This window comes from Bos grunniens, chromosome 15, assembly GCF_055505025.1.
Source record: "Bos grunniens cultivar Pamir isolate PY7600 chromosome 15, Bosgru_T2T1.0, whole genome shotgun sequence".
Classification (NCBI taxonomy): domain Eukaryota; kingdom Metazoa; phylum Chordata; class Mammalia; order Artiodactyla; family Bovidae; genus Bos; species Bos grunniens.
Window position 1 is genome coordinate 4914580 of NC_141179.1, and position 25648 is coordinate 4940227.

At 39.4% G+C, this 25648-nt stretch overlaps 1 protein-coding gene and 1 long non-coding RNA gene across 9 annotated transcripts in view; one reads left to right on the plus strand and one right to left on the minus strand.

Moving 5' to 3' along the window:
- Positions 1–25648, plus strand: part of PDGFD (platelet derived growth factor D) — a 280491-nt gene that overhangs the window by 153484 nt on the left and 101359 nt on the right. The gene's annotated exons all lie outside the window — the stretch shown is intronic.
- On the minus strand, positions 20867–21883 carry LOC147357268 (uncharacterized). Its single transcript, XR_015141421.1, has 2 exons — positions 21754–21883; positions 20867–21023 (listed from the first exon to the last, which is right to left on the minus strand). It is a non-coding gene; the product is annotated as an uncharacterized LOC147357268 (long non-coding RNA).

Below are 25648 nucleotides of genomic sequence, written 5' to 3' on the forward strand. Positions count from 1 at the left end.
TCTGTCATTTTTGAGATTGTATCTAAGTACTGCATTTTGGACTCTTGTTGACCATGATGGCTACTCCATTCCTGTAAAGGATTCCTGCCCACAGTAGTAGATATAATGGTCATCTGAGTTAAATTCAGCCATTCCAGTCCATTTTAGTTCGCTGACTCCTAGAATGTTGACGTTCACTCTTGCTATCTCCTGTTTGACTGCTTCCAATTTGCCTTGATTTATGGACCTGACATTCCAGGTTCCTATGCAATATTGCTCTTTACAACATTGGACCTTGCTTCTATCACCAGTCACATCCACAACTGGGTATTGTTCTTGCTTTACTCAGCGTAGGTGCTAGTAATTATATATAGTAGTCTTTCCCCTAGAGCATACCTGCAGTCATAGAAACCTCCTCAAAGCTCATAAGGAAAAGACTTAAAAGTGTTTTGGAGTTGGCATTCAAGATTAAATATATTTTATTTCCATCTCTGTATCTTACTTTGTTAGGATTTATGTCTTTTGTGTTTGTGTCCTATAATATCTACTATTGTACTTTTCACAGAATAATAAAGATTAAATAACTATGCTGGAAGAAAAGCTATGACATACCTACACAGCATATTTAAAGGCAGAGACATAAGTTTGCCAACAAAGGTCCGTCTAGTCAAAGCTGTGGTTTTTCTAGTAGTCATGTATGGATGTGAGAGTTGGACTATAAAGAAAGCTGAGCACCAAAGAATTGATGCTTTTGAACTGTGGTGTTGGAGAAGACTCTTGAGAGTCTCTTGGATTGCAAGGAGATCCAACCAGTCCATCCTAAAGGAAATCAGTCCTGAATATTCATTGGAAGAACTGATGCTGAAGCTGAAACTCTAATAGTTTGGCCACTGATGCAAATAACTGACTCATTGGAAAAGACCCTGGTGCTGGTAAAGATTGAAGGGGGAGGATAAGGGAATAACAGAGGATGAGATGGTTGGATGGCATCACCGACTTGGTGGACATGAGTTTGAGTAAGCCCCAGGTGTTGGTGATGGACAGGGAAGCCTGGCATGCTGCAGTTCATGGGGTTGCAAAGAGTCAAACCCGACTGAGTGACTGAACTGAACTAAATAATTTATGGTTAAATGGGTATAAGTCATAATGTGGTAGGACTTGATTTACTGTAAGGAAGAATCTTTTCTTGTATTATCATTGAATAATTTATTTCTAGATATTACTCGACCTCATCTTGTGCCAAGCAGTGTGATATGCATTTGAGACTCAAGGATTAATTCATTCATTGGGGTCTGAAATGGAGACAGAAAAGGACGTCCCATAGCAGACAGGATGTCTGTGCAATGACGGGTTATAAACCTTTGGATGTAGCTCACCACTGGGGAGTTGGGGCTGCCTGGGCACCTGCTGGATTGCTATTCACAAAGAAAAGGGTATCACGAGTGACTGGACCCCAAAAATACATCTTAGTTTACAGAAGCAGACTAGCAGGTGTACATGTCATAGCTTTGACTTCAGGGTTTGAAATTCTGGTTTCAAAATTGCAAATGAATGTACTCAGTCATCAGATGGATTAACTGCTTGTCTTCTCTTGTACTGCTTCCTCATATGTAAATGTGCATAAATATCTTGCTGCAAGAATACTCAGTGCCATTCATTCAAAAAATATTAATTGAAAGCCTCCTATTAGCTCCCATTATGTCCTGATATAGCAACAAATAAGACGCAGTCATTATTTTCCGGAAGCTTTCACTCTGGGAAATGGAGGACAGGAAACAAATGAATATTTTAGGCAAAGGCAGTAAGGCAGCACATGCTGGGTTTTGTCACAATGCTTGACCCAAGAAATTCTATTTCCCTTCCCCCATTCCCACCCACCATATCATCATGAGGCACTCTATGCATTTTTTAAAATCTAAAAGCCTCTCTATTCCATAATTGCTAGTGAGAACAGCAGTTCACTGTAGCTTTCAAATCTTTCTGGAGCTATAAATGCTGGTGATGCACCTATACCAAATGGCCCACCAGCAGATGCCAAGGATCCTGTCTGTAACACCCATAACAATTAAATATTTTGTACTTACTTTCTGTAAGACTCTCATGAGTAGCTCTATAAGACTTCAGCTCTTCTTCGCCAAAGTTAGTATCCTGATAAATATAATAAGATAAAGATGTAGGCAATGTTAGCTGAATAAGTCTTTGTAAGACATATGTCAGTCACCCCCTCAAAAAAAAAAAAAAAAATCCTGCAGGTGAGAGAAAAGATCAAAGCTTCTGAACTTCAGTTATTGTTTATTGAATACTTAGGTGATTAAGCAGTTGGGGTTTATGAAAATTCCTAATTTTAGGTGAGGGGTTGGACAGGACAGCGATGAAGGCTATGCTGAGTGCTAGACTAGAAACTTGAACTGAGAAAGTATTAATAGGAGATGAAGGCTAATATTTGGCTACATGGACCGAGACAGTTTCCAGTGAATAAAGTCAATCTTCTTTCCTATCTGATGTCCCTCGCATTTGTTTCCATATACTGAATAATAAAATAGATAGGAAAAACACCCAAGGAATGTTAACAGATTGTTTTAAGGTGACAGAGATTGCTGAGGGCTGAAAATGTCAGAGATTCCCTTACAAAATTTAGTTTAATATGACCTACATTCTTGGGTGGAATTACATGCTGTGTGTGGAAGGAAAGGTTTTTCTACAAGCATCCCTTCCCAGCAAACAGATTATAAACAACACTTTTCAGAGCAGGAACTGTGTCATAGTAATTTCTTCATTCCAACAGTGGTTCTGATTCCCTGTCTGCATTGAAGCAGCATGTGCTCAGGAAGTGTTGGTTGAATGTATATTACCAATGGCCTTGTATACCTTGATAAAAACACAGACAAGCGTACTAATTCTTAAATCACTGACATTAGTGGCCACTCCAGCTGCTTTCCTGCCCCCTTTTGGTTACTCACTGAACCATGATGGGTGGACATGGGCTTCAGGGGAGGGAGGCTTAGCTGCTCCCCGGGCTTCTGTGGTGTCTCAGAGGGTAAAGAATCTGCCTGCAATGCAGGAGACCTGAATTCAATCCCTGGGTCAGGAAGCTCCCCTGGGGAAGGAAATGGCAACCCACTCCAGTATTCTGGCCTGGATAATCCCATGGACAGAGGAGCCTGGTGGCCTACAGTCCATGGGGGTCACAAAAGAGTTCAACACACTGAGCAACTAACACTGTCTCTGTCAGCCACCTTCAGCCCAGGGAGTGTGTTGTGTGCATGTGAGCCAGTCATGGTAACTCCACTGCGAATGGAGTAGGCCTGAGAATGTGCCCAGTAAGACGGAGGGAAGGAGGAAATGCCAGCTTGGGGGTGGGCATCGGGGTTCCAGAAAGGCTTCTGGTTTCTTAAAAAGAGGTGCCCATGGAGAGAAGTCCCCACTATGGCCTCTGAATCCCACCCTGTGAGGAGGAGATAGCTGGCTGAGAATGTTTTGAGAACAGACGACACACTGTGGATGGCACTGCAGAAAAGTAGATGCCCATGACTACATTGCCAGAAAAAGCAATGGCACCCCACTCCAGTTCTCTTGCCTGGAAAATCCCATAGACGGAGGAGCCTGGTAGGCTGCAGTCCATGGGGTCTCAAAGAGTCTGACACGACTGAGCGACTTCACTTTCACTTTTCACTTTCATGCATTGGAGAAGGAAATGGCAACCCACTCCAGTGTTCTTGCCTGGAGAATCCCAGGGACTGGGGAGCCTGGTGGTCTGCCATCTATGGGGTCGCACAGAGTTGGACACGGCTGAACTGACTTAGCAGCAGCAGCAGCAGTGTGACTATATTGCAGAACCTTGAATTGACCAACCCTATATATATTCTAACTCTTCATTGCCTTTGTGACAGGATACAGTTTCTTTTTTCTTACCTTTTTAAAGGTGTTTTATGTTTTATTGGAATATGATCGCTTTACATGTTGTGTGAGTTTCTGCTCTACAATGTCAAGAATCAGCCAGATGTATCATATATGTCCTCTCTCCTGAGCCTCCCCTGAACCCACCATTCCACCCTTCTAGGTCATCACAGAGCATGAGTGTGTTCTCTGTGATATACGGAGCTTCCCATTAGCCATTTTACACATGGTGATGTGTATATATCAACGCTACTTCCTCATTTAATCCTCCATCTATTAACACATATATATGAAATCTGTAAAAGTGGTCCTGATGAACCTGTTTGCAGGGCAGGAACAGAGATGCAGACATAGAGAATGAACTTGTCAGTGCAGAGGGGGAATGACACTTTATTAAGTCATTTTTCAGTGTGGTCATCTGTTACTTGCAGCCTAGATTAGCCTGTAAGATCAGTGGATTAATTAAACATATGGTACTGTGGTACAAATGAAGTAAAAGATCCATCTCCCTGTGTGCAGAATCTCAGAAGGACTTATTCAGCAAATATTTCTTCAGAGCTTACTGGTTTTCACAAACTGATAAATGAAGAGATACATTGATTCTACTGAGGTTTTGGACTCTAGCACAAACATGAAATGGATAGTAAAAAACCAATTAGTATCCACTGTATTTTCCATGCAAATTCTTTATATGCATGAAAGGTTTGTCTTTGAGACTCTTTTTTAAGCCAAAAGTGAAAAATAGAAATAGCTAAATTGGATCATCACACAGAACTCTCACATGACATTGGAATTTTATGAAACATGGCATCCTCATGGTTTAATGAATACTATTACTCTGATACTTTTAAATTTATTCAGTTTTTGCACTTCCCAAACCCTATTTTATTTATATATATGTCCAGTGTAGAGAATTTAGAAAAATCGTGCTTTTGAATATGCTATTTAATTTAAGGAAAATGTTAAATAGATAATTATCCTATGTGAACAGGTGTTTTAAATGCTGTTTCTTTATATTCTAGATGCAAAGGCATTGCTGTCTTTACTTCTCTTTTTTATCCTACAGTAGCAAAAGAGATGACCTGTAGTTCTTCCTTCCTCTGAAATTGTTTTTTTTCTAACTTAAAATGCAGATTTGTTCACACCTGAGACCCTTTGAGAATAAAAAAAATCTGCATTTCTTTTTCAAGCAGTATCCTGTCAATCTAAGAAGAAAACAGAAGCTCAATTCAGTCACTGGCTTCTCATAGCATGGCATTTGTAACAGTCTCAAAGAAGAATAGTAACTTTAGCTCAATTTAAAGGTTAGCATTTTATTGTGTATGTTTCAGGATAAAAAATAGTAAGATTTCAAAACACTTATTCATGGTTTATGATTAAAAAATATAAAATAACAGTTCAGAGCAACAGATAGACTGGCAAGAAAGACTTGAGATGAGGTGAACAGAACATTCTATCTTTTCTTTTGCAAAAACAGTAGTAACAGAAGAACCTAGAACTTGCTTTCCCTGCCTAGTGACATCATACTTAGTGTGAAAACATTACACAGAGGGTTCTACTGTCTGAACAGCCACTTTTGAGCTCCATCTATCATTCGTTAAGATCTCAGCCAGTGCTTGTAGAATGGTGGACCACTGTGAGCCTTGACCCAGAAAATAACTTCAGATTTCTTTTCCTCTTCATGTAAGAGATTAGCTGATTATTATTAATATGTGGGTTAGGGAAGCCAGAGAAGTCAGGGTTCCCTGGGAAGCCAGACAGATGCTGGTATACCATTCCTTATTGCCATATCAGCTCGGTTCAGTTTCACATTCGTGTCCAACTCTTTGAGGTCTCATGGACTGCAGCACATCAGGCTTCCCTCTCCACCACCAACTCCTGGAGCTTGCTTAAACTCTAGTTTGAGTAAACTCTGGGAGTTGGTGATGAACAGGGAGGCCTGGCATGCTGCAGTCCATGGGGTCGCAAAGAGTCAGACATGATTGAGCCACTGAACTGAACTGAATTGAGTCAGTAATGCCATCCAACCGTCTCATCCTCTACTGTGCCCTTCTCCTCCCACCTTCAATCTTTCTCAGCATCAGGGTCCTTTCTAATGAAAGGTTCTTTGCATCAGGTGGCCAAAATATTGGAGTTTCAGCTTTAGTATCAGTCCTTCCAATGAATAATCAGGATTGATTTCCTCTAGAATTGACTGGCTTGATCTCCTTGCTGTCGAAAGGACTTTCAAGAGTCTTCTTCAACACCACCGTTCAAAAGTATCAATTCTTCAGCACTCAGGCTTCTTTATGATCCAACTCTCACATCCATCCATGACTACTCGAAAAACCATAGCTTTAACTACACAGACCTTTGTTGGCGTAGTACTCTCTCTTCTTTTTAATATGCTATGTAGGTTGGTCATAGCTTTTCTTCCAAGGAGCAAGCGTCTTTTAATTTCATGGCTGCAGTCACCATCTGCAGTGATTTTGGAGCCCAAGAAAATTAAGTCTGTCACTGTTTGCCATATAATCTAGTTTTCTAGCATAAATTAGATGTGAACTCTGACAATGCCTATTTGGGTTCACAGATAGATTTATACAAACGCAATTGCATCATTCTCAATATTCATTAGATACAAGCATGGATTGTTTTTTATTAAAAGCCACACTTTTCCTTCTATTTCATCTAAAAAAAGATTCTAGATTATGACAGGAGTGGTCTGACAAGAAAACAAGCTCAAATTATATTGACATATACTGTATAAGCCAAAATATATTGCCATCTTTTTTACTGAGAAATAGTTGATGTATAACATTATATTAGTTTCAGGTCTACAACACAATGATTTGATATTTGTATATACTGCAAAATGATCACTACCATGTCTCGTTAACATCCATCACCACACATAGTTACAATTTTTTTGTGTGGTGAGCACTTTTAACACCAACTTTCTTAGAAACTTCCAAATGTACAAGTATTATTAATTATAGACATCATGTTATACATTATTATTTAATAACTGGAAGTGTGTACTTTTTCACTACTTTTACAGATTTTACACGTATTTTTAATGGTGGGAAACAGTATCTTGTGAAGTGTTATCTATCAGCTCATACAATGTCTTTATTCATTTCAGTTCAGTTCTGTTCAGTCGCTCAGTCATGTCCAACTCTGTGACCCCATGAATCGCACCACGCCAGGCCTCCCTGTCCATCACCAACTCCTGGAGTTCACTCAGACTCACGTCTATCGAGTGAGTCAGTGATGCCATCCAGCCATCTATTCCTCTGTCGTCCCCTTCTCCTCCTGCCCCCAATCCCTCCCAGCATCAGAGTCTTTTCCAATGAGTCAACTGTTCGCATGAGGTGGCCAAAGTACTGGAGTTTCAGCTTTAGCATCAGTCCTTCCAAAGAAATCCCAGGGCTGATCTCCTTCAGAATGGACTGGTTGGATCCCCTTGCAGTCCAAGGGACTCTCAAGGGTCTTCTCCAACACCACGGTTCAAAAGCATCAATTCTTCGGCACTCAGCCTTCTTCACAGTCCAACTCTCACATCCATACATGACCACAGGAAAAACCATAGCCTTGACTAGATGGACCTTTGTTGGCAAAGTAATGTCTCTGCTTTTGAATATGCTATCTAGGTTGGTCATAACTTTCCTTCCAAGGAGCAAGCGTCTTTTAATTTCACAGCTGCAATCACCATCTGTTATGGATGGTGGCTCAGATGGTTAAAAAATCTGCCTACAAGGCAGGACCCCTGGGGTTTGATCCCTGGGTTGGGAAGATCCCCTGAACAAGGGAATGGCAATCCACTCTATATTCTTGCCTGGGGAATTTCATGGAGAGAGGAACCTGGTGAGCTAAGTCAGTGGGTTCACAAAGGGTCAGATACGACTGAGCAACTAACACTTCCAAATATTAGGGACTGTGCATGGTGCTAGCACCAAAGAGAAGCTTGCCTATGGTGGTGACCAGCACCAGAACAGCTGGATGTATAAAGGGTTGACATGAGAAAAAGATCCCATGAATATTAACCTCATTTGTTCATTTCTTCTCTCTTGATCTAAATAACTGATTCAGATCAGATCAGATCAGATCAGGTCTCACTCAGTTGTGTCCGACTCTGCGACCCCATGAATCGTAGCATGCCAGGCCTCCCTGTCCATCCCCAACTCCTGGAGTTCACTCAGACTCACATCCATCGAGTCAGTGATGCCATCCAGCCATCTCATCCTGTCGTCCCCTTCTCCTCTTGCCCCCAATCCCTCCCGGCATCAGAGTCTTTTCCAATGAGTCAACTCTTTGCATGAGGTGGCCAGAGTACTGGACTTTCAGCTTTAGCATCATTCCTTCCAAAGAAATCCCAGGGCTGATCTCCGTCAGAATGGACTGGTTGGATCTCCTTGCAGTCCAAGGGACTCTCAAGAGTCTTCTCCAACACCACAGTTCAAAAGCATCAATTCTTCGGCACTCAACCTTCTTCACAGTCCAACTCTAACATCCATACATGACCACAGGAAAAACCATAGCCTTGACTAGATGGACGTTTGTTGGCAAAGTAATGTCTCTGCTTTTGAATATGCTATCTAGGTTGGTCATAACTTTCCTTCCAAGAAGTAAGCATCTTTTAATTTCATGGCTGCAGTCACCATCTGCAGTGATTTTGGAGCCCCCAAAAATAAAGTCTGACACTGTTTCCACTGTTTCCGCATCTATTTCCCATGAAGCGGTGGGACCAGATGCCATGATCTTTGTTTTCTGAATGTCGAGCTTTAAGCCAACTTTTTCACTCTCCACTTTCACACTCATCAAGAGGCTTTTTATTTCCTCTTCACTTTCTGCCATAAGGGTGGTGTCATCTGCATATCTGAGGTTATTGATATTTCTCCCGGCAATCTTGATTCCAGCTTGTGTTTCTTCCAGTCCAGCGTTTCTCATGATGTACTCTGCATATAAGTTAAATAAACAGGGTGGCAATATACAGCCTTGACGAACTCCTTTTCCTATTTGGAACCAGTCTGTTGTTCCATGTCCAGTTCTAACTGTTGCTTCCTGACCTGCATACAGATTTCTCAAGAGGCAGATCAGGTGGTCTGCTATTCCCATCTCTTTCAGACTTTTCCACAGTTGATTGTGATCCACACAAAGGCTTTGGCATAGTCAATAAGGCAGAAATAGATGTTTTTCTGGAACTCTCTTACTTTTTCCATTATCCAGCGGATGTTGACAATTTGATCTCTGGTTCCTCTGCCTTTTCAAAAACCAGCTTGAACATCAGGAAGTTCACAGTCCACATATTGCTGAAGCCTGGCTTGGAGAATTTTGAGCATTACTTTATTAGTGTGTGAGATGAGTGCAATTGTGTGGTAGTTTGAGCATTCTTTGGCATTGCCTTTCTTTGGGATTGGAATGAAAACTGACCTTTTCCAGTCCTGTGGCCACTGCTGAGTTTTCCAAATTTGCTGGCATATTGAGTGCAGCACTTTCACACCATCATCTTTCAGGATTTGGAATAGCTCAACTGGAATTCCATCACCTCCACTAGCTTTGTTCATAGTGATGCTTTCTAAGGCCCACTTGACTTCACATTCCAGGATGTCCTGCTCTAGGTCAGTGATCACACCATCGTGATTATCTGGGTCATGAAGATCTTTTTTGTACAGTTCTTCTGTGTATTCTTGCCATCTCTTCTTAATATATTTTGCTTCTGTTAGGTCCATACCATTTCTGTCCTTTATTGAGCCCATTTTTGCATTAAATGTTCCCTTGGTGTCTCTAATTTTCTTGAAGAGATCTCTAGTCTTTCCCATTCTGTTGTTTTCCTCTATTTCTTTGCATTGATCACTGAAGAAGGCTTTCTTATCTCTTCTTGCTATTCTTTGGAACTCTGCATTCAGATGTTTATATCTTTCCTTTTCTCCTTTCCTTTTCACTTCTCTTTTTTTCACAGCTATTTGTAAGGCCTCCCCAGACAGCCATTTTGCTTTTTTGCATTTCTTTTCCATGGGGATGTTCTTGGTCCCTGTCTCCTGTACAATGTCACGAACCTCAGTCCATAGTTCAGCAGGCACTCTATCTATCAGATCTAGGCCCTTAAATCTGTTTCTCACTTCCACTGTATAATCATAAGGAATTCGATTTGGTTTTCCCTACTTTCTTCAATTTAAGTCTGAATTTGGCAATAAGGAGTTCATGGTGTGATTAGATAAACCTGATTGTCTACTATTAAAGTTACAGTAGGTGATACAAGTAAGTCATGATGTCATAAATAAAGAATAAAATAAAATTTATCTCTGCTACAAATAAGCAAGTAACTTCCTGTTTTGGAAGAAGTGGTAGTAATGAAGATAAATACATAAGGTTCCCTTGACTTTTAAAGACTAATAAACATTAAGTGTTTATGTAATATTGTTGCTGTTTGGAGGCTAAGTCATGTTCAATTCTTTGCGACCTCAGGAATCGCAGCACACAAGGCTTCCCTGTCCTTCACTATCTCTCTGAGTTTGCTGAAACTCATGTCCTTTGAGTCAGTGATACCACCCAAACATCTAATCCTGTTGCCCGCTTCTCCTCCTTCCCTCAATCTTTCCCTGCATCAGGGTCTTTTCCAGTGAGATAGTTCTTCACATCAGGTGGTCAAAGTATTGGAGCTTCAGATTCAGCACCAGTCCTTCCAATGAATATTCAGGACTGATCTCCTTTAGGATGGAATGTTTCGATCTCCTTGCTGTCCAAAGGACTCTCAAGAGTCTTCTCTAGCATCACAGTTTGAAAGCCTCTATTCTTTGGTGCTCAGCCTTCTTTATGGTCTAACTCTCACATCCATACATGACTATTGGAAAAACCATAGTTCACTATAGGGACCTTTGTTGGCAAAGTGATGTCTCTGCTTTTTAATACACTGTCTAGGTCTGTCATAGGTTTTCTTCCAAGGAGCAAGTCTCTTTTAATTTCTTGGCTGCGGTCACCATCCACAGTGATTTTCAGAGTCCAAGAACATGAAATCTGACACTATTTCTACTTTTTCCCCATCTATTTGCCATGAAGTGATGGGACCGGATTTCATAATCTTAAGTTTTTGGAATGTTGAGTTTTAAGCCAGCTTTTTCAGTCTCTGCTTTCACTTTCATCAAGAGGCTCTTTAGTTCCTCTTCACTTTCTGCCATTAAATACCATTAAAGTGGTTCCATCTGTGTATCTGAGGTTGTTGATATTTCTCTCAACAATCTTGATTCCAGCTTGTGAGTCACCTAACCAGTATTTCACATGATGTACTGTGCATATAATTTAAATAAGCAAAGGTAACAATATACAGCATAACACGCCTTTCCCAGTGTTGAACCAGTTGATTGTTCCATGTCTAATTCTAACTGTTGCTTCTTAACCTGCATACAGGTTTCTCAGGAGGCAGGTAAGGTGGTCTGATAGTCCCATCTCTTCAAGAATATTCCACAGTTTGTTGTGATCCTCACAGGTCTTTAGCATAGTCAATGAAACAGAAATAGATGATTTTTGGAATTCCCTTGCTTTTTGTATGATCCATTGGATGTTAGCAATTTGATATCCGGTTCCTCTGCCTTTTCTAAATCCACCTTGTACATCTGGAAGTTCTCAGTTCACATCCTGCTGAAGCCTAGCTTGAAGGATTTTGAATATAATCTTGCTAGCGTGTGAAATGAGTGCAAAGGTACAGTAATTTTCCCATTCCTTGGCATTGTCTTTCTTTGGGATTGGATTGAAAACTGACATTTTCTAGTCCTGTGGCCACTGCTGAGTTTTCCAAATTTGCTGGCATACTGAGTATGGCACTTTAATAGCATCATTTTTTAGGATCTGAAATAGCTCAGCTAGAATTCCATCACTTGTGTTAGCTTTATTCCTAGCAATGCTTCTGAAGGCCCACTTGACTTCACACTCCAGATGTCTGGTTCTAGGTGAGTGACCACACCATCATGGTTTTCTGGGTCATTAAGAGCTTTTTTGTACAACTCTTCTGTGTATTCTTACCACCTCTTCTTAATCTTTACTGCTTCTGTTAGGTCCTTGTCATTTTTGTCCTTTATTGTGCCTATCTTTGCATGAAATATTCCCTTGGTATCTCCAGTTTTCTTGAAGAGATCTCTAGTCTTTTTCATTCTGTTGTTTTCCTGTATTTCTTTGCATTGATCGCTGAGAAAGGCTTTCTTATCTCTCCTTGCTATTCTTTGGAACTCTGCATTCAAATGGGTATATCTTTCCTTTTCTCCTTCGCCTTTCACTTCTCTTCTTTTCTCAGCTACTTATAAGGCCTCATCAGACAACCACTTGCCTTCTTGATTTTTTTTTTTCTTGGGGATGGTTTTTGTCACTACATCCTGTTCAGTGTTATGAACCTCCATCCATAGTTATCTGGCACTCTGTCGTCAGATCTAGTCCTTTGAATCTATTTGTCGCCTCGACTCTCTGGGGATATATTTAGTAAATGCTAGCTTTGTGAAAAATATTATTTTAACCTAACATTCATTGATATTCTGAATAATATGTAAATGATGTGCTATATAACTTTTTTTTATTTTTTAACTTTACAATATTGTATTGATTTTGCCATATATCAGCATGAATCCACCACAGGTATACATGTATTCCCCATCCTGAACCCCCCTCCCTCCTCCCTCCCCATACCATCCCTCTGGGTCATCCCAGTGCACCAGCCCCAAGCATCCAGTATTGTGCATCGAACCTGGACTGGTGACTCGTTTCATATATGATATTATACATGTTTCAATGCCATTCTCCCAAATCATCCCACCCTCTCCCTCTCCCACAGAGTCCAAAAGACTGTTGTATACATCAGTGTCTCTTTTGCTGTCTCGTATACAGGGTTATTGTTACCATCTTTCTAAATTCCATATATATGTGTTAGTATACTGTATTGGTGTTTTTCTTTCTGGCTTACTTCACTCTGTATAATAGGCTCCAGTTTCATCCACCTCATTAGAACTGATTCAAATGTATTCTTTTTAATGGCTGAGTAATACTCCATTGTGTATATGTACCACAGCTTTCTTATCCGTTCATCTGCTGATGGACATCTAGGTTGCTTTCATGTCCTGGCTATTATATAACTTTAATTTGCCCAGAGATTTCTTTGTTTCTGGACAGGTAAACCACACAGTTTTCCTACATTATTCCCAAGCAAATATTCATTCAAGTAGTATTTATCAGGTCCCCACTATAAATGATAGTGCTATCCAGAAATTCATAATTTTTTTGAACAAGTAAGAGAAAAGCTAAATATAGGGTAACAAGGAGACTTAAAATATGATTCAGTGTTAAAGGGAATGGTATAAACAAGGGCAGCTTCCCTGTTGGTTCATACAGTAAAAAATCTACCTGTAATGCAGGAGATGTGGGTTCGAACTCTGGGTTGGGGAGATCCCCTGGAGGAGAGCATGGAGACCCACTCTGGTATTTTTGCCTGGAGGATCCCATGGACAGGGGAGCCTGGCAGGCTACAGTCCATAGGGTCACAAAGAGTCAGTCATGACTGAGTGACTCAGCACACATGCACAGAAGCGAGGGATGCCATTCTGTCTCTTTCCCTGTACTAGACTGTGTTCATCATTTCCATTTTTTTCCCATTTTCTACAGAAACAAGTTCAGAACCCTTTTTAAGATCATGCTGCAGGAAGCCATTACCTTTTAATTTACCTACTGGGGAAACTATTTGCCATCTCTAACAGACACGTTCTGAAGGAAATCAAGACTGCTTACTCAAATATGTTTTCTGGCCCCCACAATAATTTTTCTTCCTTTGTAGTAATAAAGTTGTCCTCTATGAATCATCTACTCATCTTTCCCTACTGACCATGTCTCCCACGATCACTGCAATGGTTTAGAGTAAAATAACAATGAGATAGTATTTAGGACATGCATAGATAGTGCTCCCAGCTGGAAAACAAGGTGAGTCAAGCCATCATGTCAGTGTATGGGCACCAAGTAAACACTGCAGGGGTGACTGGCATTGATCATTGATTTCCAGTTCTCCTTTTCTTTCAGTTACCCACTCTGGTAGAAGTTAAGGTCTGGCCATGTGATTAGCTTTAGTCTGTGATACATAAACAGAAGTATTTAAAAAACCAATGGGCAATTCTTCATATCCTGATTTCTCTCTGCTATAATGTTAATTTTACAATGAGCCTCATTAGCTCTGGTCCCAGAGTAAGAACACAGGAACAGGGCCCCACTGACCCAAAGTGGATGTGAAATATGAGCAAGAAATAAAATTTTATTGTTAAAACCACTGAGATTTACACCAGCATGATTTCACCTCTCGTGACAAGTACTACTCTATTACTATGTGTAGGTCAAGGGAAGAATCCATGGTGAGCCTTCTCAACAGTAACAATATTGAAAGGAATCTATAGTATGAGATTTGATTAGGAAACCAAAGTCTCAACCACTCTAAAATCTGTCCATTGTAAGACCCAACGTTGATCTAGTAGTAGCTTTTGTGAGGAAAAGAGATTCACATTGAAAGTAGACAAAACTCTTTAAAAAAAAAATAATAATAGTGTGAATTTGTCCATTTAAGTAAAATATCTATTTTACTTATTATCTTACCACAAGGCTTTCTTTTTATTGTCTCAAAAGTCTTCAAATTATTAGTCCTTCCACATAGATACATAGTTTTAAGGTAACATGATCTTTCTTGTAACGTGTGTGTGTGTGTCTGTATGAATGTGTGTGTAAAAGAGAGATAGAAAGGTCTTGACATGCTTAGCTTACTACTTTTAGGGAACCAAAAGAATTTTAAAAATATTGAATACTGGGCATTCATCTGCATTTTTTGTTTAATAAATTGTATCATTTTTCATATTAGTTTTTCTTGTTGCTTACTTACTAAATCCCATCTGACTCTTTGAGACCCCATAGACTGCATTACACTAGACTCCCCTTTCCTTCACTGTCTCCTGGAGTTTGCTCAAATTCATGTCCATTGAGTCGGTGATACTATCTAACCATCTCATCCTCTGCTGCCCCCTTCTTTAGCCTTCAATCTTTCCCAACATCAGGGTTTTTTCCAATGAGTCGTCTCTTTGCATCAGGTGGCCAAGTTATTGGAGCTTCAGATTCAACACCAGTCCTTCCAGTGAATATCCAGGGTTGATTTCCTTTAGGATTTACTGGTTTGATCTCCTTGCAGGCCAAAGGACTATCAAGAGTCTTCTCCAGCACCATAATTCAAAGGCATCAATTCCTCAGCACTCAGCCTTCTTTATGGCCCAACTCTCACATCCATACATGACTACTGGAAAAACCATAGCTTTGACTATATGGATGTTTGTTGGCAAAGTGATGTCTCTACTTTTCAGCATGCTGTCTAGGTTTGTCATAGCTTTACTTCCAAGGAGCAAGCATCTTCTGATTTCATGACTGCAGTAACCGTCTGCAGTGATTTTGGAGTCCAGGGGAAAAAAATGTGTCACGGCTTCCTCTTTCCCCTTCTATTTGCCATGAAGTGGTAGGACCAGAAGCCATGATCTTAGTTCTTTTAATGCTGAGTTTTAAGCCAGCTTTTTCACTCTCCTCTTTCACCTTCATCACGAGGCTCTTTAGTTCCTCTTTGCTTTCTGCTATTAACGTGGTATCATCTGCATATCTGAGGTTGTTGATATTTCTCCCAGCAATTTTGATTCCAGCTTTGATTCATTCAGCCTGGCATTTTACATAATGTACTCTGCAAAGAAGTTAAATAAGCAGGGTGACAATATAGAGCTTTGACATACTCCTTTCCCAATTTCTAACCAATGAGTAGTTCCATGTCCAGTTCTAACTGTTGCTTGTTGACCCACATACAGGTTTCTCAGGAGACAGATAAAGTGGTCTGGTATTCCCATATCTTTAAGAATTTTGCAATTTGTTGTGATCCCCAGAACCAAAGGCTTTAGCATAGTCAATGAAGCATAAGTAGATATTTTTTCTGGAATTCCCTCTCTTTCTCTATGATCCAATAGATATTGGTAATTTAATCTCTCTTTTCTCTGTGTTTTCAAAACCCATTTTGTATATCTGGAAGTTTCCAGTTCACATACTGCTGAAGTCTAGCTAGAAGAACTTTTAATATAAATGATTTATGTATGTTAAACAATTGTCTTAAAAGCCACCAGCTTTTAACATATAGGTGTTTATCAACATCAGAGTGCATGAATTGTTTGCATTAATATCTCATAGCTTTGACAATTCTTTGACCTATTCTGAGATATATAGTCATTCCTGACTTTATTTTCATTGTCTGAAGTGAGAAGAGAATTTGTTTCCTTGAATCTCAATGACAAATCAAAATTCAGCTTTATTTACTTGCATACATCTTCTCAGCTTTGGTTCTCTAAAGCACTTGATTATTCTTTACAAGAGAATGAGTATGAGATACCATTACTTTATTGCATTTACATTTAATATCTTTTTTGTACTCAGTTATATACGTAAAAACTTTATTTTAGTGATGCATCATAGTGCAATGTTGATAAAGGCTTTTTGAATGACAATGAGATATCCAAATATAAGCTATAATTCATCTCTACATATGGTGCTACCAGTGAAAATATCTGAGACTGAAATCAGATTAACAGTTACTTCCTATATGTTGCTAGATTCGCACACACAAAAGCTATGACAGTTGTGTCCCAATTTGCTCTATGTTCTAACACCTGGACAGTCACCTTCAACAGTATTCATAAGTTATATCTCCAATTTGAAATATTAATATGTGAATTAAGTGTTCTGGAATTCAGTGAACTTTGATATTGAAAAATGACTGAATCTATAAATAATACGACAGTCATATAGTTTAATAAGCATTTAAGTTCAATTATAGATATATAAAGAGGCTTCCTAGGTGGCGCTCATGGTAAAGAACCCGCCTACCAGTGCAGGAGACTTAAGAGAGGAAGATTCGACCCCTGGGTTGGGAAGATCCTCTGGAAGAGGGCATGGCAACCCACTCCAGTACTCTTGCCTGGGGAATCCCATGGACAGAGGAGCCTGGCGGGCTACAGCCCATAGCGTTGCAAAGACTCAGACACGACTGAAGAGACTTAGTACACATGCATACATTGATCTGCATATTTCTAACATCTGTATATTATATTAGATATAACTAATATACATGTTAAGGAATAGGTTAATTTATATTTTGATAATATAATTTATATACATATATATATATAAACCACAGATAATAAACCATGTGATTCTTATATTAACTCCCAATTAGTTTTCTCTTAAGAACTGATGAGCTCTTTAGTCAGGTGTGATTAGCAAACTGTTTTGTCTTTGAATACAAATCAAGTTTCTAATTATTAGGGTATTGCAAGATCATTCTGTTGCACACTATTCCATTCCATATTAGCTTTGTTGAACTGATTACTTCCTCCAGAAACTTACCCTGTAAAATAATTTCAGAAAATTCTCACTTTTTGTGAATAAACAAAGGTCATACTTTAAGTAGCTTTCCTTCACAATGTTTGTAAAAGTGTTAGTTTTCCTATAATAAGTGTTTTCTAGAAAAAATACTAAATCTACTTTCTGGGAACATTTTTTTTTTAAATTTTGCCTGTTACTTTCCTATATATCAGAACTGTGTTCAGTTCAGTTCAGTCACTCAGTCATGTCCGATTCTTTGTTATGTTGGCACTGGGAAAGCAGATATTTTTTGTCATTAGGGTTGTCTTGTTTTCTGGGTGTTAAGTTGGTATGGTTGAAAAGATCTTGCTCTTCAGCAGCCTCATCTATAGTGTTTTCTGTCCTCCTGCTCTACAGTCCCTTCCCCCTCTGCCACAGTTCTGAACGTTATTGTCTCATTTTTTTCACATCCTTTACATGGTAAACAACATCCCAACACAGAGAGACGATAGCATAAGAAGAATTACCAGAGAATTAATTAATTTGAATTATCCTAAAGTGATAAAAATGGCTTCCCTTGTGCTTCAGTGGTAAAGAATCCACCGGCTACTGCAGGACACGCAGAAGAGGCAGGTTCAGTCCCTGGACTTGGAAGATGTCCTGGAGTAATGGCAACGCACTGTAGTATGTTTGCTGGGAATCCCATGGACAGGGGAACCTGGCAGGCTACAGTCCATGGGGTCACAAAGAGTCAGACATGACTTAGTAATTGAACAACAATAGTGTGATAAAATATAGCATGTTTATTTTATTGCAATCATTATTTTCACTGATTTCAATTTTCAAAAAACTTAGACCAAAAATAATTTCCATTTTAATAGAATTTGATAATCACTTCTATGTGTGTGTGTGTTAGTCGCTCAGTTGTGTCTGACTCTTTGCAACCCATAGACTATAGCCCACTGGGCTCCTCTTGTCCATGGAATTCTCCAGGCAAGAATGCTGGAGTGCATTGCCGTGTCCTTTCCTGGGATCAAACCCAGGTCTTCTGCATTGCAGGGAGATTTTTTACCATCTGAGCTACCAAGAAAGCCTCAACCACTTCTCTAGCTACCTATAAAATACAAATGGTTTTGAAAGAAAGAGTGTAATTGCTCACTGTTGTACAATAATAAGACAAACCTTTGTTCATTAAGAGATTTTGTGAGGTGAGGAATAATAAACATCAATATGGGCATTACTACCCCCTGGTAATTATAACTGGAAAATGTTCAAACATTGTGATACTCTTTTTTTTTCTTTCTTTCTTTTTTGATGGACTCAGATTTTTAAAGAAGAAGAATTTTGAGTTCAGGGAATTTTCAATTGATTACAAAAATATTGTCTCCACATTGTCACTCTAAGGAATGTCGTTTATATAACACTAATACTTTGTGTGGAAAGGAATTATAATTTTTAAAAAGGGATATGTAAGTGGCAAACAACCAACTCCCTCATCCTCAAATCTTTATAAACAGAAAGGTTTTGTATTACTACTGAGTTCTTAGAAAAATCTTTGCTAGAGAATTCTAAATAAATCCTGATGCTTAATCGGCTTTGCCCTTGAGTTGCTTAAAAGCAGGGTGATCACGGGGGATGGTTGTTTTTAAAGCTGTTATATAGGCTTTTGGAAGACTGGGTCTTTCCAAGACCGTGTGTCAGATGTTAACCCAAAACTCCTTAATGAAAATTGGCCCACTAGCAGTCCCTGGAGGAAATTAGTTCCTTGATTGCAAGCTTCAGTGCCTTAAGAAACATTGAGGAAAAGAATGTTGAAAATGCTTTCACACTGATTTTTAAACTAACATTGTTAACAAAGTCTAATTTTCACCTTTAGCAGTTCACAGAGTGAGCCAACCCTGTGCTTTTTAAGTTAGGAGATAATTTATGAAAAAGTATCCACAAAAATTCAGTTTAATCCCAGTTGGCCTGTTCTAATAATTATGTTTTATGGCCTGTTCTACTAATTGACATTCATTTTAAAATTAGGGACTCCTGCCCTACGTCTTTCATGTTCTCCACCACTCCCTTGTTTCGTTTTCCCTTTTCAGCAATACACTGTGCGCTGCCTCACTGATGAAGGTACTAATTTGGGTTCTAAGATACTTTCGTATACAATGCTGTGATTCGTTGAGGGAGAGTACAAAGATTAGAAGTAGTTAGTAGTAATAATAACCATGCATTAGTCAGTCACAGGTCTCACTGTTGATTAGCCTTGCTGAACTTTCTATTCTAAATTAGATGGCTGCATAAGACGAGAACTTTGGGAGACTTGTCAGTCACCCGGTTTTCATCCACCGCTTGCTCCATCTGAGAGTAGATCCCAACTACAGCAACAATCTCTCCCGCTTTTGTCCAGCATTGTTCTTCTTTCTTGGTCTCAGGTTTTTATTTTATTTTATTTTATTTTTTTCAATTGTATCAACATTTTCTTTTTTTTAATTTTATTTTATTTTTAACTTTACATAATTGTATTAGTTTTGCCAAATATCAAAATGAATCCACCACAGGTATACATGTGTTCCCCATCCTGGTCTCAGGTTTTTAAAGAGTGGTGTAGACCGACTCTGCTGAGCTTGGTGGTACATGTCTTGCTGGAAATAGTGCATAAAAAGAGGCAGTTCTTTCAAAATTAATGTCTGAACTGCATGGCAAGCAGGATCATTTCAATGTAACTCTTTCTAAAATAGTCCTTGAACGTTTGTGCAAGATGTGTTCCCACAAACGTCAGGCACACTTAGAAATAAACTATCGGGGCATTTTAAACTGCCTTTTATTTATTATCTTACTGCAAAATGCTTTTCAGCGTTTAGAATTCTGCCTATTCATTATTCACAGTAACCTTCCATCCATGTATGTATTTAACAGCTCTGTTTTGAAAGTCTCCATGTGCCCAGACTGGTGAGGTTCTGAGGTTACCTTGGTAAACAAGACATTGTCCTTTCCCTCAAGATATATAATATTCTGCATGTGATTTTTTTTAACTTTTCTGTGAAACTTTCAAAGAAATGATAAAGCATCTTTTAGTAACTTTAAGTCCCTGTACCCAACCAGCTTCAGGCAGAAACCTTTTCATTTTGATATTTGGCAAAACTAATACAATTATGTAAAGTTTAAAAATAAAATAAAATTTAAAAAAAATAAAAAAGCAAGATAGAATACATTGCATCTATTTTAAAGGATTTATTTACATTCCTCCATAATGTATTCAGCACAAGTTGAGGGGCTAAGTGGCCAGTTATGTGCCTGGGGCACTTTTCTTGTTAATAATAAAGATTTTCGTACATATGTTTGAACAGCAATTGATAAAATATCCATTTGTACACCTATTTTAGATGATAGTATACAACTATATATACAATCACTGATAGATGGGAAGAGTGTTTATCCCGCTGAAGATTTTGGATTTCAGGTTCCTTGGTCTCATTATTGCCTCACATTTGTCAGTCAAACCACTGGCAGTTCTGCCTTCTTGAAGGAAAATCTTTGAGGTGTCCTGTCATTTGGACCTGAAAAGAATCTTAAATGTCATAGTATGCAGCCCCTAAACTATTAGTTTAGGAAACAGAAGCCAGAAAGATGACATGTTGCGTCTGATGCTACTGTTGATTATAGTGAAGAAAGTCACCAACATGATGTAGCTGCATTCAAAACTTCACGCTTCCATATACCAGCCAGCCTTCCGTTCTCTTCACTTAGAACAAATCACTTTAACTTCTGTGTGTTGGTTTCATTACCTGTTAAAGTAATATAACAAAATTAAATTTAAAATAAAAAGCAGAATGAAAGCAGTGGTAATTACTGCAATATTTACTTTTTATCAACTTATGGTAGACTTACAAAATTGGATGCTTGTAAAGTATATTGCACCCCACAAAAATTAAGTGGTTGTAATGTGGTTCTCTGGCAGCAGCAGTTTGGTTTATATAACACTTAACTACATGCTCATCAAACATTGTTCATCTGATATATTGTATGATTGTGAAATAACCATTTTACAAATGAAATTTTATAATAAATCCCTTTGCATATTGGGAATTTCCTGAACCAATGACCATTCTTTTCTTTTGGCTTATAGTTATAGTATGTTGGGTTTGTGGCTAACAGTCATGATACCGGCTCCTGGATGTCTTAGAGAGACAGGGGAGCAAATGAGCATGCCTGTATGTTCCACTGAATTTGTGTGAGGTGCCACAGTCTGCAGAGATCACCATTTATTCCTATGGAATCACTGATGAAGTATTTTAATTCTTACTTTAATAACAGCATTTACCATTTAGATCACATGCCGTCGTAGATAATATTATGATCTGAGAAGAAAAAATAAACCATTATTTGTGATTTCATTCCTCCTTAAACATAACTTGAAGCAGTAGGTTACCAGATGTGTCTACTGGGACCAAGAGTGACTGTTCCATGAAATGGGAAACGTTAGATAAGGTAATTTCCAAACTAGATAGTTCTTACCCTAGTTCATTCTGTATTTATATAATATGATGTCCTCTAGAATGTTTCAAGGTCAAAGACAGGAAAGTGAGCCCAAGACAGGTCATCAGGCAGGGAGGTAAGATGAAAATTCATATATGAGATATAGAGTCAAGCAAGGCAGTGAAGGAGCCTGGGAAGTCAAGAATGAGGAGCACAAGAGCAGAAAGAATGATATGGTCAGTGGTTCTCACAGTTTAGGGAGCTCAGAATCACCTGGAGGCCTTGTTAAAATAATAGTGCTGGGCTCCACCCCCAGCCTTTCTGCTTTAGTAGGTCTGGGATAAGGTCTGATAATTTGCATTTCCGACAAATTCCCAGCTGATGATGCTGATCTTGGGGATCACACTCTGAGAACAACAGTTGTTCAAGATGAATCCCAAAGTAAGTGATAGTGTCTCCAAGGATTTAATGAGCTCCAGGGATACTTGGTTGGGCGAACTCAGTTTGCCAAAGAGGGACAGAATAAAAACATTTTGGCTTTTTCTTTCATTTTAATTCACTTTTTTAAAGGCATCAAATTCATAACCCAAAGTAATGACTATGTGAACCTCTTTCTGTATTAAAATGTAAAATAAGAACTTATATTCTTGCCATGTAAAACATAAGTCAAAATTATTCCTATGAAAAATGATATATTTCATATTTTTGTAGTTTAACAACTCATACAGTGTTCTGGTTAAGAATGTGTGCTCTGAATATAGTCTGCTGCTGCTGCTGCTAAGTCACTTCAGTCGTGTCCGACTCTGTGTGACCCCATAGATAGGAACCCGTCAGACTTCCTGTCCCTGGGATTCTCCAGGCAAGAACACTGGAGTGGGTTGCCATTTCCTTCTCCAATGCATGAAAGTGAAAAGTGAAAGTGAAGTCACTCAGTCATGTCCAACACTCAGCAAACCCATGGACTGCAGCCTTCCAGGCTCCTCCGTCCATGGGATTTTCCAGGCAAGAGTACTGGAGTGGGGTGCCTTTGCCTTCTCCGCTGAAGATAGTCTAGGGTCAGATATTGATTTCATCACCTGCTTTATGCCCTGAGGTCATAAGTTTCTTGAACTCTCTGAGCCTTCTTTGTGAAGTGGGGATATTACTAATTGCATACAGTTGTTGTGAGGATTAAATGTAGTAATGAATTTAAACAACTTACTGGAGGAGTTCCTGACATACTGTGCTAGTTATTATTGGAACACCAAAGTAAATGCCTTCATTGAGGAATGTGACTTTGTATATAACACTTCGGAGTTATCTCTATAAATCATCACAGCTCTTCTGTCAAGAATAGCCCTGAGTTTGGCATGAGGTTATAAATTATATATAAACAATGTGATTCAGAAGTCAAAGTGATTATAGATAGCAAAGGATCTAAAATTGCCTCTAGCAAATTTCAGGCTAAGAAGGAAAACTACCTTCTGTTACAGATAGTTAAAGAGCATCAAACTTGGGACCAGAGCATGGAACATGACTGCAGAGCTGGTGCTCTGGTCTCCTGGTCAAGAGGCTGGGACTAGGGACGTCTGCTCCTCTAGCTACCTTTGCTCTTCCTAAGGCTGTCTCCCACACAAAAGCTAGCCGGGCAAGCACAAAACACTAAACACTGAATTAGTCAAAAAAAAAAAAAAAGCAAAGAAAAATTGAAATTCCCATCCATATCAGAATGTTTGTAAAAGGGAGAGAAGCCTTTGCATCTCACATGCTGACTCCTTGTTCATCCCCTTTGTCTTATTTTGGAAGCTTTAACAACCACCCTCCGCGGCCCAATCTTTCAGTGGTTTCCACCAGCAATTTAGGCCTCCCTGACCAGGCTCACTGAATTATAGGCTTCGGAGTCAACTCTCTGTGGGAGGACGCAAATAGACTGTGGCTGCAGTTCTGCTTACAGAGGGGCCTAAAATGTCAAAATCTAAAATGCAAAGAACTCTGGACACTGGGAGATAGGAAAAATGGGCCCACTGAGCAGTGCAATTCTCATGCAGACCACCTGCAGTTAGGTCAGATGTCACTGGTTAAGAGCCCAGGTCCCAAGACTGATCTTCAGTCACCTGCTGAAAATTGTGAGGTACCCAGGTTACCCATACTCCTTACCAATTCACAGTTAAACCGAGGGCTTCCTATAAGCCCCTCAGACTTGATAATTTGCTAGAAAAACTTAGAGAATTCAAGAAAACACTGTAGTTATAACTACAGTTTTACGATAAAGGATACAAATCAGGACCAGCCAAACAAAGAGACACTTAGGGAGAGGTCTGGGAAGATTTAAGCATGAAGCTTCATGTCCTCAGGATATGTCACCCTCCCAGCATATGTGTGTGTCATGAACCAGGAAACTCCCCCAAGCCACAGTGGCCAGAGTTTTTATAAGAGTTTCATTCTATAGATATGATTGATTGGCTCACTGGCAATAGGCTAAGACTCCAAGACACCTTACCTCAGGGACGTTGGGAAGTCAGACTGGTGTCAGAGCTGAAAGTCACGTGTTTAGTCTTTCTATCATAGCCAGTCCCCATCCTGAAACTACTTAGGGACCCACAGTGAATCACCCCATCAACATAAAATCAGGTTTGGCCCCAAGGGCCTACTATAAATAATAAAGTCACTTCGGAATTCTAAGGGATTAGAAGTTCCCTTTTAGGAACCCAGGACAAAGATCAGACAAGTTCTTTATTATACAATATACGGAAAATAGAATTAGAATTGGAACTATTTTAAGTCAGCAACAATGAAGGCCAAAAATTATAATCTTTTATGAGGGAGAAACAACTGGAAAATGCCATTTGATTAAAAAATACATGGTCATTAAATATCATGAGAGTCTTTAATTTGCTTTTCACTCACTTGTTTCACTCACTCATTCATTCATTCAGCAATATTTATTGAGTACCTCCTGTGCTAATCATTGACGATATACTGTTCCTCTGTCAATGAAAAAAAAAATGTGTTTGTACAGTTAATCCGTGAACAAAGTGAGGTTTAGGGATGCCAGTACCTTACCAGGACTTCCCCCTGGCTCAGCAGTAAAGAATCCTCCTGCAGCGCAGGAGGTGCAAGTTTGATCCCTGGGTCAGAAAGGTCCCCAGGAAAAGGGCATGGCAACTGTTGACTAACAAGATGCAAAGTGAGACTTGCAAGTTAAGTTTTAATGGGGCAAAATGAAGACTGCAGCCCAGGAGACAGCACCTCAGATACCTCTAAGGAATTGTTCAAAAAAGGCAGTGGGGAAGGTCAATATATAAGATGTTGTGAAGGGGGAATTCAGAGCAGTCAAGTACTTACTTTACAAAAGGTTTTCTGTTAGTCACAAGAAGCTGATGTCACCATGAAGGGATTTAATGCTTTTCTAGATGTGAGGAGATGCATGGATTTGGATCATGAAATCAGTTTCTGGAAATATCTGACTATCTAAAGACCTGTTCCCCAGTTTCCCTGGAGCACAGAGTGCCTCACTGTCCACCCTGAACTGCCTTCAGGGCATGTTGAGGTTCAACAGCTGCAGCAGCACAGGATTCAGTCTCTGCAGAGGCAGGTGGCAAATGTTCTTGGCAAACACCAATTTGTAGTTGACACAACCCACTCCGGTATTCTTGCCAGGAAAATCCCATAGAGAGAGGAGCCTGGTGGGCTACAGTCCATGGGATGGCAAAGAGTCAGACACCACTGCGCAACTAAGAACATGCACACTCACACACATACACACACACCCTACAGTCAAAAATCCACATAAAACTTTTGTCTCCGCACCCACAACCAACTTTACTCATACTTCACTGTTGGCCAAAAACATTACTTTTTTTCCCCCTCTTTGGCTTTTGTTTGTTTGGTTGGTTTTGAGCTGTGTTAGGTCTTCACTGTGCCACGTGGGCTTCTCTAGTTGTTGCGTGGGCTT